General features: G+C 33.5%; 1 long non-coding RNA gene across 1 annotated transcript; it reads left to right on the top strand.

Annotated features, from left to right (window-relative positions):
• The first annotated feature begins 781 nt into the window (after positions 1–781).
• On the top strand, positions 782–3,870 carry LOC114269915 (uncharacterized). Its single transcript, XR_003631791.2, has 4 exons — positions 782–986; positions 1,887–1,946; positions 2,567–2,701; positions 3,605–3,870. It is a non-coding gene; the product is annotated as an uncharacterized LOC114269915 (long non-coding RNA).
• Positions 3,871–13,812: the final 9,942 nt, after the last annotated feature.

The raw sequence follows: 13,812 nt of genomic DNA, 5'->3' as shown, positions 1-13,812 counted from the left end.
ATACAATGGTAACTATATTTTTTTCAATCCTTAAAGGAAGTGAGTGTAATTTATCTTATTTTTTTAGAATAACACTATAATTTTTTTCATAAATTTATATATATGTTTTATTAAGTTATCACTGATTTACAACTTTTTCTTGTATAAATAGCCTAATTGATGTTCTAAGAAGTTATTTTTTGTTTTAAAATCTTAAAATTTCTAATTTTCACAACACGTCTATTTTTTTTTTATTATATAAAAGTTATATTTGTAACACCTATTTGATGAGATTTATTAAATAAGTTATATATTTAATATAAAATATAACGACTCAGATTTTAAATTCACATCGGATTGATGTATAGTAGTGGCTGTCACCTTAAAACTTATATGGTTGTCGGACTCTTGATATTGATGGGTTGGCAAGTGAACTTTAAATATTATAATTGAGGACCCTTGGATGATGTTGGAACCTTGATTGAAGCCTTAACAAGAAATATAGATAAGATTAGATAAAAAGTCCAAAGTTTGAGTTTGAGTTTGAGTTTGAGTTTTTGACCAGCCATCACTCTTTTGCCCTTTTCTCCTTCCATACTTAGAATTTGAATGTGAGGTTGGAACCATTGGAAAGCTTGTTTATGGGGCTTCAATTTGGACACAAGAACGACCTAGAACAGAGTCCCGATGAGAGAGTTATACTCGTTTGAAGTTTTCACATCTGTGCTGGAAGCAGATCCGGGACTGTGCGGGACTGTGCGGGACAGCAGCTCAAAAACGTGATTTTTGGACCATTTCTTACATTTTCTTTTCCTCTCTTCTTCTCCCCTCCTCCATGTCCGAAACCCTAGCTCCCCAAACCTTGATTTCCTCCACTTTTATCAACAAATCCACCATGAATCTTGCATCAAGGATGGAGAACAAGAGAAGATTAACATTTTCTACCGATTGGATTTCGAAATTTTGGAGGAATCTCATCAAGCTTGCTCCCTTGTTTGATTCTTGAGGTAGGGGTTCTATTATTGGGTTTAGATTATGGTTTATGGATGATGGACCTAGGGTGTATAATAAATGGGAAGATTGGAACAAAAAGAAGTGGGTTAAGAAATTTGGATTGTTCTTGAAATTTCTAGATTTTTCTTGAAACCCTAGGTTGATTTTTTATGATAATCAATGATTTAGCCCAAATTGAGAGTTGAATTATGAAATTGGTAGGTTGAATTATATATGTGCAAGTTTAATTGGAATTTGATTATGTTTGAAAATTATGTTTAAAATTTGCAAATGAACTTTGTTATGAGCAATGTAAATCATGTTATAATGAGAAAGGAAATTGGGGGAAATGATTTGTTAATGATATAAATGACATAAACTCGGTTATAGAATGTGAAAATGGGATTTAAGAATTCCTCTTGAATTATGTTGAATTATATTTAATGATGTTGAGTTGAATAATGTTGTTCATATTGAATTGTGGTGATTATGTGGGATGGTATTGACTATGTTGATTTTGATTTTTGTGACCTGAAATGTAGAGTTTTCCGAAATGGGTTTAATCCCAAATTATTTTGCTAAATACTTGTGGGCTTGCTTAGTTATTAAAATCAAGAGAATGATTTAATGGAGTTTCTTTATGGAGATAGGAAATGTTTGGTTTTTGGTGAAAACCCTAGACATTCAGGGATTTTTGGAAAAATGTGGAAGATGTCCATACAATTCCTTTCTATCTTGAAATCGAAGTGATTGATTATAAATTCCATACTGTGTTTGCAAGAATGGTAATCTTCTATTTATATATATATTGAGATGGAGGAAATTGTGGTATAAATGGATGCTTAATGGTGGGCTTGTGAAGAATAACGAAGGAAAGAAAAAGGAACTAATGACTAAGTTATATATGTGTACAGGGCACACTTCAGGAGGGACAAGCACTCCGTTGTAGCACTGTGAGTAGTAGTACTATAGTCGTACGTTCAATTATCGTTAATGATTTTCATTGTTAAGATTATGTTCCATGCAAGAAATTAAGTTAACATTATGTTGATTGGGAAATCTAGAGGCATTAGTGAGCAGTACATTCTGTTTACTGTTGACGATGAATACTAACATTCTGTTATTTACAAGATAGCTTACGAACAAATGGAACGTATAAGCAATATGGAACTATGGTATCCACGTATCTCTGAACCCATTCAATCGGTAAAATGTGCTTACCTTTTTGTTAATAATTATCAGGAATGTCCTGTTAAACTTAAGTCAACTATGTTAACATATATAAACGATCAAACAAAGGTGTATGCTTCTATATGCTACCGATGAATAGATCAAGTGAACTACGCCATTCTTAATGAATAATTAGCTAAGACCACGGATTATTTTATACGTTAATACCTGCTAAGTATTATGATAAACAACGGATTGACTTATGGATGGCTCAACCTAAAGACATAATTAAATATCGATGACCTTGTCATGTAACCCACATTATGATGTAACCTATTCTGTCTTTGCTAAGTGTACTGTAATGACATGATATAACAAGAAATGTTCTATGTTCTAATATGTTACGTTTTGAATTAATGAACAGTTGGCCATATATGTAAAGTATTCATGACATCCGTAGCACACGACCCTTACCCGGGGGTAATAATACCGTGTTTTCAAGTATGTTACAAGTTCAAGTATGTTTTCAAGTATGTTACAAGTTCAAGTATGCTTTCAGGTATGTTTTCAAGTATGTTACAATTTTACGTATGTTATAAGTTCTCAGTATCGGGGGATTCCCCTCATGGAATTAACAAGTATGCTTTATATTGATTTGTTAGCACTATCGAAGTGCCAAGTATAATCAAGTATGAATTCCGATTTCTGTTTATGATTCAGGTATAATGCATATGCATGAATTTGTTTCCGTTTATGGTATGACATGATATGAATGGTTTGGTCTATAAGACCTATTAATTACTGGTATGGACCAAAGTGCTACTTGGAACTAAGTGCTACATTGTGAGCCACCTCTAGAGTCCATGTGAGACACCTCTTGAATTCATACAATCTTTCATGGGCTTTATGCCAACTTTTCAAGGGCTTAATGCCAATCTTTCAAGGGCTACATGCCAACTTTTCAAGGGCTTAATGCCAATCCTTCAAGGGCTTCATGCCAACTTTTCAAGGGCTTAATGCCAATCTTTCAAGGGCTTCATGCCAACTTTTTAAGGGCTTAATGCCAATCCTTCAAGGGCTTCATGCCAACTTTTCAAGGGCTTTATGCCAACCTTTCAAGGGCTTATTACCAATATATTTAAAGGCTTAATGTCGATACGTTCAAAGGCTCAATGCCAACATGTTTAAGGGCTTCATGCCATAAGTTCAAGGGCTATATGCCATGCTACTACATTCAAGGGCTTATGCCACTCTGTACAAGGGCTTCAAGCCGCTATGTTTCAAGATATTATGTTTCAACACTGGGCCTAAGGCCGTTATGAAATTAGTACAAAATCAATTAACCTTATGTCCTTTTATTTATGTATGCATTGAAATGTTTTATAATTCAAGTTGAGTATTGAATTGTTATGTACTATTATTCACTGAGCCTCGCTCACTTTGTGTCATGTTTATTCTGTAGGTAATCACTTTGGGAGTCCGTCTTAACCTTTAATGCTCACCCTTCAGTTGTCAACCTCAGTATGCCCAGGCTCCTAAACCAAGCTCATGCATTTATGTGAAGTTTTGTTAAAAATTTTAGTTTGCACTTTAATTATTTATTTAAGGTGAAGATGTATGTATGTAACCCCTTTCTTTACCAATGTTCGGTTATACGCTCAATTATGTATATGGGTATGTATTTAGATATAAAGCTCTCACGTATGTGATCCTGGCATGTTAGTTTTAGCTCAGTGGATGTTATTCTATGTTATTTTGTAATATTAAATGCTTTCGTTCAGGCCCCATATAGTATGTATATCAGGTTAAGTGTCCATTTCTGCATAGGTCATGCCCGAACTTTTAGGGGCGAGTTTAGGGCGTGACAAAAAATTTGAAGAAAAAAAATCTAAGAATTTTTCTTGTGGAAAACTGAACTTTCAGGTTATAAAAATTGTTTTTTTTCCCCCTTCAAAACTTCACAATTTCTCAAATATAAAAATGAGAAATTTTTAAGCTTTTATAAAAATTTAGTTGCTGCACAAAAATTGTGAAATTTTAGTTTTTTATAGTTATTGCGAAATTTCGCAATTACTCAAAGATAAAAACTACTAAGTTTTTAAGAACTTTCTCATTATGGATTCAAAAATAATAATGTCAAAATAATTAATCAAAATTCATAATGCTAAGGTATGTTTTTTGGGCAATTTTTTTTAAGGTCCCTAATAATAGTAATTTAGAAGATAAAGGATACCAAAAAAAGGGTTGATGCATCAGGTCCCTCAATTATATCGCACGTATTTTTAATTATTTCATGGACCAAAATACCCTTCACAAATCAACACAGAAACTAAACTGGATTCCGACGTCTGAGTTCCATTCCAAACATCCAACCATCTTCACGAGCAAGAGAACAACAGAATTAGGGTTTCAATATCATCTTCACGATCGACATTAGAGTTTCATTATCTTCTACAAAAATCTTTCCCATTCATTCCTCACAAATTTCTTTGACCCCGTTTTCACTGTTCATCGTCATCTCAGTTCATCTTCGTCACATTGCATCTTCATCTCAGGGTATATTTGTAACGCCCCCAGAAAAAATCTTTCCCATTATTTCCTTATAAATTTCTCTGACCCCGTTTTCACTGTTCATCGTCATCTCAGTTCATCTTTGTCACATTGCATCTTCATCTTAGGGCAAATCTGTAACGCCCCAAAAATTATAACACCATTAAAGTACATCAACCAACGCCCATTATCAGAAAAGAGTATTTTTCCAACCTTTGCATTACATGATCATGAGGTTCATACAAAATAATCCCACATGCGGGTACACATTCAATGATCCCTAATACATGATTCTATAGCATGTAGGATATTCAATCCAAAAATAAATAATTAAATGCCCTCAAAGGCTTACAGATTCCAAGGCTTAAGCCTGGCTACACAAAAAATGGTTTCTCAAACCCATACACAGTTAGCCCTTGGCTTGCAAAAATACAATTACAACAAAATATAAAACTTTGTGCTCTCATTACATACATTCACGCCCTAGTTTGAGGGGTCCACCACGTCTTTTGCTGCACCAAAATCTCATAGGGTGAGCATAAAGCCCAGTAGGAAACTTTTAACAAAGTATATATATTTTACGCAAACTTTATCAAATGAAATGCAAATGCCATGCCATGTCAAGCCTTTGAAGAAAAGTCAAATTTTATGTCGTTTTTTTTTTAAAAAAAAACATCATGCTCAATGATAACTTAAAATCTCAACAATTCAAAAATTATAGTTCAAGGGGCGGTAAATATGACTCAGGTAATCCCCCAGTTGGTATCTGCAAGTAGGCATAACTAGCACTACCCAAAACCTCACTTTACCGGTTGCTAACCAGAAGGGAAGTGGTACCTCCTCTGCGCGTGTTTTCGGTCTTTCACCCCGGACACTCAAGCCAACTTAATCAATTTCATCTACACCTCCTATCCGGACTTATCAACGTATTTACCCCAAAACAATTCCATGAAAACTTATTTCACAACATGCTTTTCTCAATGCAAAAGTTTTTAAATCCAATAATCAAAATTTACCATAATCAAATGAATTGAGATGAGAATACAACAATCATCAATGCAATGCAATATCCCTTTCATTAACAATTCCATCCCATGATCCAACCATGAAGATCCATATCACCAATTTCCTCATTTCCAAGGTGATTTCACAAGATAACCATCTATCTATCCAAGTTCATCAAAAATAACAATCATTTCAAGACTAAAACAACATTTGGACAACAACTTCCAATATCAACACATTTTCATTGTTCATGAAACTCACCATATATATATATATATATATATATATAAGAAATTTCCTCATCCTTTACTCTTTTTGGTACACAAAATAGTATTTATACAATGTCAACCATGTATTCTCAACATATTTTAAAAACCCCTAAATTCTAGGTTTTTCTCACTACAATAACACACACACCCAAATCACTTGTAAGAATTTCTTCAAAAACAACTCTTCCTCAATCAATGTAGTTTCAAGGCCCTTAAGAAATTATTTCAAAAGAAACATGAAACCAAATCTACTCCCAAACTACCCACATTGTTGAGCCAACCAACAAGTTTCAAAATTTACAAGAGAAATTCCGAAAAATTCAACCAAAATCTTGCAAAAATATATATATAATTCTAAGAAATTCCCTACCTTAAGCTTGGAGAGGAAAAAAGATGAAACCCTCAAATTCAATGGTGTTGAAACTTGATCTCCATCGCACAAAACGTAGCCCCCAAGAAATTATCCAACTTTGACGAAGGAACAAAGATCAAAACCCAATGGATTGCAAGAAATCAAGAGTTTTTGGTGTTTGGTGGAGGTTTTTAGAGAGAATGAGGAGAAAAAATGATTTTAGAGTGAGAAGGACATGTATAAAAGTGATATACACAGTCCAAAAGAAAGAAAGAAAAATAGAGTTTTCGGACCCAGGCCCGTCCCGCATGTGCGGCATCAATCCCCCGCACGTGCAGTGCCTCCCTTGCACTTCCTTCCACACCTGCATATATTGTAATAGCCAAGCCCCAAAAACCCCTCCGTCACCGCACGTGCAGTCTCCCTTCCCGCACGTACGGCCCTTCTCCCGCACGTGCGACTCTCACCCCCGCACGTGCGGCCCTGTTTCCAGACAGAGAAATTCCAACAACTCAACTCTAGACATCCCGGATCCAACCGTGCACCTCCCGAAGTAAGTAAAACTTGGAATCAATGTAAATAAGAACGAGAATTTGATGATAAGCTTTCAAAAACAACAAACCTAACGGTTAACAAGGCTTCGCATAAAAACTCTATATTATAGAATGAGTAAATTCGATCATGAATCAAAAGGAACAAGACAAAAAAACATACCCAATTATCACAATATCAGTTTGTAATTAGCGTTTCATCCTAACTTTTGCTAAGTTTTTCTACAATCCAACGAGTTTTTCTCTGGAAACACAGTTAATTGCATTTTATATTAACCTTCCATCAATTAGGGTTTCAATTTCGTAATAAAAAGTTACATAAATTTGAAAAAAGTTATTTCTCTGTGTTTTGAACTTATTCTTGAACATGTTTGTGTGATTTTATCTGTAAATTTCTCTAGCATTTGAATTTCTCCGGTATTTTCTTGATGTATGTTTCTTTTTTGAAATTTCTTTGGCATGTTTATTTTGGAAAAAGTGATTTCTGTGTTTTGATCTTATTCTTGAACATGTTTGTGTGATTTTGTCTGTAAATTTCTCTGAAATGTCTATTTTTCTCTGGAATGTGTAATTTTCCCAGGCATTTTCATTTCTGTGCCTGCTAAATTTATGTTTCTTTTTTGAATTTTATATGGCTATATTTTACATCTATATGTATTATTACTCTCTTGTCTGTGCCTAAGTTTCTCTGGCATTTATAATTTTCTCTGGTCACATCACTTTTCTCCCTGTGTGTATCTATCATGTTTAATTTTCTCTGACATTTTAATATTATGGACTAGAAATTTTCTCTGGAATGTGTAATTGTCTCTGGCATTTTCATTTTCTGTGCTTGCTAGGTTTATGTTCTTTCTTGAATTTTCTCTAACTATATTTTACATCTATATGTAATTTGTAGCAATTTTTGAAAATTTCTCTATCATATTTATGTTGCTTTGGTTATTTTCTCTGGGAATGAAAATTAGCTGTGGCCACATGTATTCCACACGAAAATACCTAGTATTCTCTTGTCAGTGTCTAAGTTTCTCTGGAATTTATAATTTTCTCTGTCCACATTAATTTTCTCCCTTGTGTCTATCTGCTATGTTCAATTTTCTCTGGTTTGTTTATTTTGTTCAATTCTTGGTTTCAATGTTATGTAATTTTCTATGGCATGTTTACGTTGCTTTGTTTATTTTATCTTGCTAATTATGGAATGGAAATTTTCTTTGGCTTGCCATGTTTACTTTTCTCTATCATATTCATTTTATGTGCTTGCTAGATATATGTTTCTTTTTTGAATTTTCTCTGGCTATATTTTACTTCTATATGTAATTTTAACAATTATTGAAAATTTCTCTGGCATGTTTATGTTGCTTTGTTGATTTTCTCTAGGAATGAAAATTTTCTGTGGCTAGATGTATTCCATAGGAAAACAATTAGTACTCTGACATATAATTTTTAGTGTCTAATTTTCTCGGACGTTTATAATTTTCCCTGGCCACCTAAGTTTTCTCCTTTATATGTAATTTTCTCTGACATATCTAATTTTCTCTAGCATGTTCAATTTTCTTTGGGATTTGATGTTGACATCTTTATGTTTTCATCATTGTCTAGAAATGGCAAAACGTAAAAGCAGCAAAACGCCACAAACACCGAACAAGAAATAAAAACTCTCTCCGTCTTCTTATGATCTAAGATCAAAAAGCAGCAAAACACTACAAACTCCTTGCCAAAACACACAAATCCAAGGTAATGAAGCAATTAGCATCAAGATGAATACCCCAACTTCAAAAACTCAAGCTCAAGAGGGAAAAAATCTATTAAACTCCAAAGAAAGAAAGCTCATTAAAGCATTCAATACCGATCCAACCTCTCAACTGTTGTCTCATTTTTTCAAACTCTTAAATTCAATTCAAACCAACTTGAAAAGCTTTAAAAGACCCCATTATGGTATTTGATCCAAGCTCTAACCACTGAAAGGATGGATCCAAGGAAATCTAGGAAATCTGATGATGATGTAGTCGCAACAATCCAACGTTACAATGAAAAAACGAAAGCATTCATAGTTGGTAAACAGAACTTGACATTTACAACCAATGACATGACCTTGATTTTTGGTTTGCAATGAGGTAAATGAGCCATGTCATTAAGATACTCTAAAAAGTTAAAATCTGCATTCCTAAGGAAAAGATTCCCAAAGGACACAAGGCTCACTAGTCCTATTCTTAAAAATGCCTTGGTCAAAGTAATGAAAGGCAAGCAACCAACTGACTTCAAAGATGTAGCAATCATTGTTACCTTATACTTGTGTCTTACCTTATTTTTTGCAACAAGTGGGAATTCAATAGGGTGGGTTTTTATAAAGTACGTGGATCCTCTTGAATCAATGAAGCAGTATGATTGGCCAGAAGCAATCACATCAACATTGATCAATTCTATCACAACATTGCACAAAACTCTAGAAAAAGTTACGGGATGTGTCATTGCATTGCTGGTAACTATAATTTCTATTCAAATTTACAGTTATGATACTTACAAATTTATGTGTTTAGCAAAATTTAATTACTTTAATTTCCATCACAGTATTGGCTATGTGAACATGTGAATATCATTAACTCGGAAGACAGTAACACAACTGACTTCCCAAGATGTGCCAAGTAGAACCTGCAAAGCTTGACCAAACATATGCAGAAGACACCAGTCCACTCTCTTGCACCTCGACAGGTTAGATTTCTATCACCACTGAAATCTCAGTGAAATTTCAAAATTTCTCTGACCACTGGTCAGTTTCCCTCCTTGTGTCTTGATTGATTGAGATCAATTTTCTCTAAACTTTCAATTTATGTTTCTTTTTTGATTACCACTGGTTTATTTCTGCCATTGTAACGAATTTTCTCTACAATCCAAATTTCTCTGACCCCAATTATAACACATTAACTTATATGCCCTGATTGATTTTCTCTGATATCTGAATTATGTTGGTTGTTTCATAATTTTCTCTGGCCCATAACTTATATGCCTTGATTGATTGAGATCAATTTTCTCTTAAATTTCAATTTATGTTGCTTTTTTTATTAACATTGTTTATTTCTGCCCTTGTAATGAATTTTCTCTGCAATCCAAATTTCTCTAACCACAATTATAGTGACATTATTTTATCTGTCTTGATTGATTTTCTCTGATATCTAAATTATGTTATTTGTTTCATAATTTTCTCTGGCCCATAAAATTAATTGTCCTTGTGTGTAATTTTCTCTAGCCCATAAAATTTTCTCTGAAATTTGTATCCCATTAGTATGATTTAGATGAATTTTATCTGGCCCATAACTTATGTGTCTTGACTGATTGAGATCAATTTTCTTTGAAATTTCAATTTATGTTGCTTTTTGATTACCACTGTTTATTTCTGCCCTTGTAATGAATTTTCTTTAGAATCCAAATTTCTTTGACACAATTATAATAACATTAACTTATATTGATTTTCTCTGATATCTAAATTATGTTGCTTGTTTCATAATTTTCTCTGACTCATAAAATTATATCATTGTCTGTAATTTCTCGAGCCCATACAATTTTCTCTGAAGTTTGTTTCCCATTAGTATGATTTAGATGAATTTTATCTGCCTTATTTGAATTTTTTCTCTCAGCGAATTTTGTAACATTTCTCTAATAAAAGTGTCTCATGTTACAGATAGATAACAATGAGCTAGTTAAAAACCCATCAGAGAAGTTTTGTCTTGGTAAAAAGAAGAAGAAAGAATCAAAAAAGCCAATTGTCAAATTCAAGGAGACATTAGAAGATCCATCTGAAGAAGAAGGAGGGAATGAAGAAAGAAAAGGCAACACAGAAGAACAAGAAGCCAATAATGGAGAAGAAGATCAAACAAGTAGTGCAAAAGCGGAAGCCAGAGAAGAAAGTGAAAAAGTAGAAGTAGAAGACAAAAAAGAAAATGAACAAAAAGAAGAAGACAATGAAGAAGAAGATGAAGGCACTGAATCTAAAGAGGAAGAAGAAAACAATGAGGATGAAGAAGAACATAATGAGTCGATAGACCAACATCATGATAGCATTTGTGGCTTAACAATGCATCAGTCTCAAGAATTTGAGGAATCAAAAGATGCTCAAATTGCTGATCTACATCAAAGACTAAAGGCACTTTCTAAATCCAAAATAGAAGAAGAGAGAAATTGGAATGAATTACTTGTAGAAAAGGACATTGCAATAAGAACGTTGACATCACATAACTCAAAACTTCAAGAAAAAGACAGCACAAACCAAATGAAACTAAGGATGTTGGAGGTTTAACAACAAGATGATGCAAAAACAATTCAACAGTTGAGGTATTCAATTTCAGAGCTTGAAACTGAAAATGCTAGATTGCATGAACAAATTCAAGAACTATCCGTCCAACTAGCAACACAATCTTACCAAACACCAACACAAGTTCAACCCCAAGGTCAGTGAAAATCTTGAACCACAAAAATTTATGTCCTTGTGTCAACATAACTCAGAGAAATTTCTATTTATTATAATTTTCTCTGTCAATGGTAATTTTCTTTAGAAGTTAAATTTCTCTGACCACATTAGTTTCTGCTGCTTATTTCTATTGATTTCTACTGCTTATTTGATTTTTTCTGCCTATTTGCTTATTTGATTTTCACTGTGTATAATTAGAATAGAGGTGAAACAACAACCAACAACCCAACAAGAACAAGTGCCACACAAAGAACAACCAAAATAAATGAAAAAAGTCTATGGTAACTGGAAAATATTAAATCAAATAAATTTACATAATGAAATATAATTTGTTACTTTAGAGAAATTTAACTTTTACTGATATTTTCATTGTCTACAGTGAAAAAAGATCCTACATCAATGATAAAGAATTTAAAGGCAAAAGAAAGGAAAGAAAAACATCAAGATCCAAAATTTCAATATCCCAAAATTGCGATGGTGACTAGAGGTTCAAAGCAAGCTGGAAAACAAACAGAGTAAACTACCAAAGACAAAGAAGTACTTGATGCCGATGAGTACGTCTTGCCTCAACAAATAAGCATCATAAAATCTTGGGTTTTTCCACAAACTCTAACGGTTTCAAAATTGGTAAAAAAACATGTAAAAGACATCTTGCAGCACATATCAAATGTGTCTGGACTCGAGTAAGTACAGCAAATAAAATAGAAGATAACAAACAACAATTTACTAACTTATATTGCATTAATAACTATTAAATCCCTTCTTTGTCATCTTGTAGGGCTTTAATTTAGACAAGTGAGTTCAATCTCATTACCTTTGAAGATATTGGAAACTTAATAAAGGAAAAAGAAATTGCCAACAATGTAAGTTTTTCATCAAAATTTCTCTGTAATGTTTCATTAATCTTTATAAACCAATGTTACAATTATAAATGATATCTTTTAGATCATTGATGGCTATGGAGAGATCCTATTTGCTGACCAAATGAGAAAAGGATAATAACCAACTTCATTTTTTTTTACATGCATGAGCTTAGTATGTTACTACTCTTTTATTTGATTTTCTCTGGAATTTACTTGCTACTTTCTCTTGTTAAGATACTTCTTGAAGCCAATTGTGTCACTAGTCTAATTTTCTCTGGCTAGTTGTGGACATTTAAAATTTCTCTATGTGTATATTTCTTAAATTCCTATCATTTCAACTTCCTCATAACCATTTTTTGATTTTCTCTGGCCGCAGAACTTCATCAAAATGATGAAAAATCAAACTTTTTGAGCCTCATTATTTGACAAGCATCTTGAAACAGCATAGAGGAACTATAGGTTCCTCAATTTCCCAATAAATACCGGGGGCAATGAGAAGTCAACAGATGGAAATCACTAGACCTTGCTAGTCTTGGACAAACAAGACAATTTATGAAGGTTCTACAACTCACAAGACAAATATATCAAAGATGCAAAACAATTGGTAACGATTACAAATTTCTCTGATCCATGATAATGTTTACGTGATGATAATTTTCATAGAATCCCATTGATTTGTGTGTAAATTTCTCTGTTATTTAAAAATTATTTTTTTACAGTAAGATTATATGGAGAATTTTTTGAAAGCTTGCCTTGAAAGAGAGCCATAATCACAACTCTCTTTCAAATTGATAGACCCACAAAACATAAATTATGACTTTGAATATGTCAACAATGCTTCATAACAAGACAGTGATTCGTAAGTTTCATACAACATCTATAAATAAGATAATCTAATTTGAATGTTTCTTAAAACTAACTATACCTATAATTTGTATGCAGTGTGGATTATAGCCTCTTGTATGCTACATAATGAGACAATATAGCAACCATGAACCTATCAGGTCGAAATTGTTGACACAAGACGTAAGGTTGATGAGGGCAGAAATCATAGAGAGATTTGTGACCAAAGTTAGCCGGTCATGGACATAACCAATTTAAATACCACCAGAAGAAAAACCAAAAGTATAATAGTGAAAGCACACTAGTGAAAGAAAAACAATGCACACAGTGTAATTAGGAATAACTCTTGTAGACACCCAATTTTTGACCGCCCTTAAGACTTGGGCGCTTCATTCCGAACACTCTACGATGAAAGCTGAATTATGAATTCGCGGCGATTCGGAATCAGTCAGACTCCCGAAATAACCTCAAGTCTTCAACATTTGCTTTGTTTGAACCTGTGAGCTTTATTTTTGGACCTTTTCCTTCCATGAGCTAAGTTTGGACCAAAAAAACAGGGAAGGCCATCAAGGCCCGGCCGTGCATTAGTGATGCCAGGTCGTGGCTATGAATGCCCGGCCGGTCGGCCTTCGATGGTATTAAACATTGTTCTGGGTAGGAGGCAACCAGCTGTCCATTTTTGAAGATATTTGCCACCTCCTGAGCTCGAATTCTATAAAAGGAAGGCTCTGGGATTGTTTTGGGGTTGAAAAAAAAATATCAAGAAGAGATATATACA

The sequence above is a fragment of the Camellia sinensis genome, chromosome 5 (assembly GCF_055761805.1).
Source record: "Camellia sinensis isolate YWXY chromosome 5, ASM5576180v1, whole genome shotgun sequence".
Lineage (NCBI taxonomy): Eukaryota > Viridiplantae > Streptophyta > Magnoliopsida > Ericales > Theaceae > Camellia > Camellia sinensis.
The sequence above is the reverse complement of the archived record's forward strand: the minus strand, read 5'-3'. Positions and strand labels throughout refer to the sequence as shown.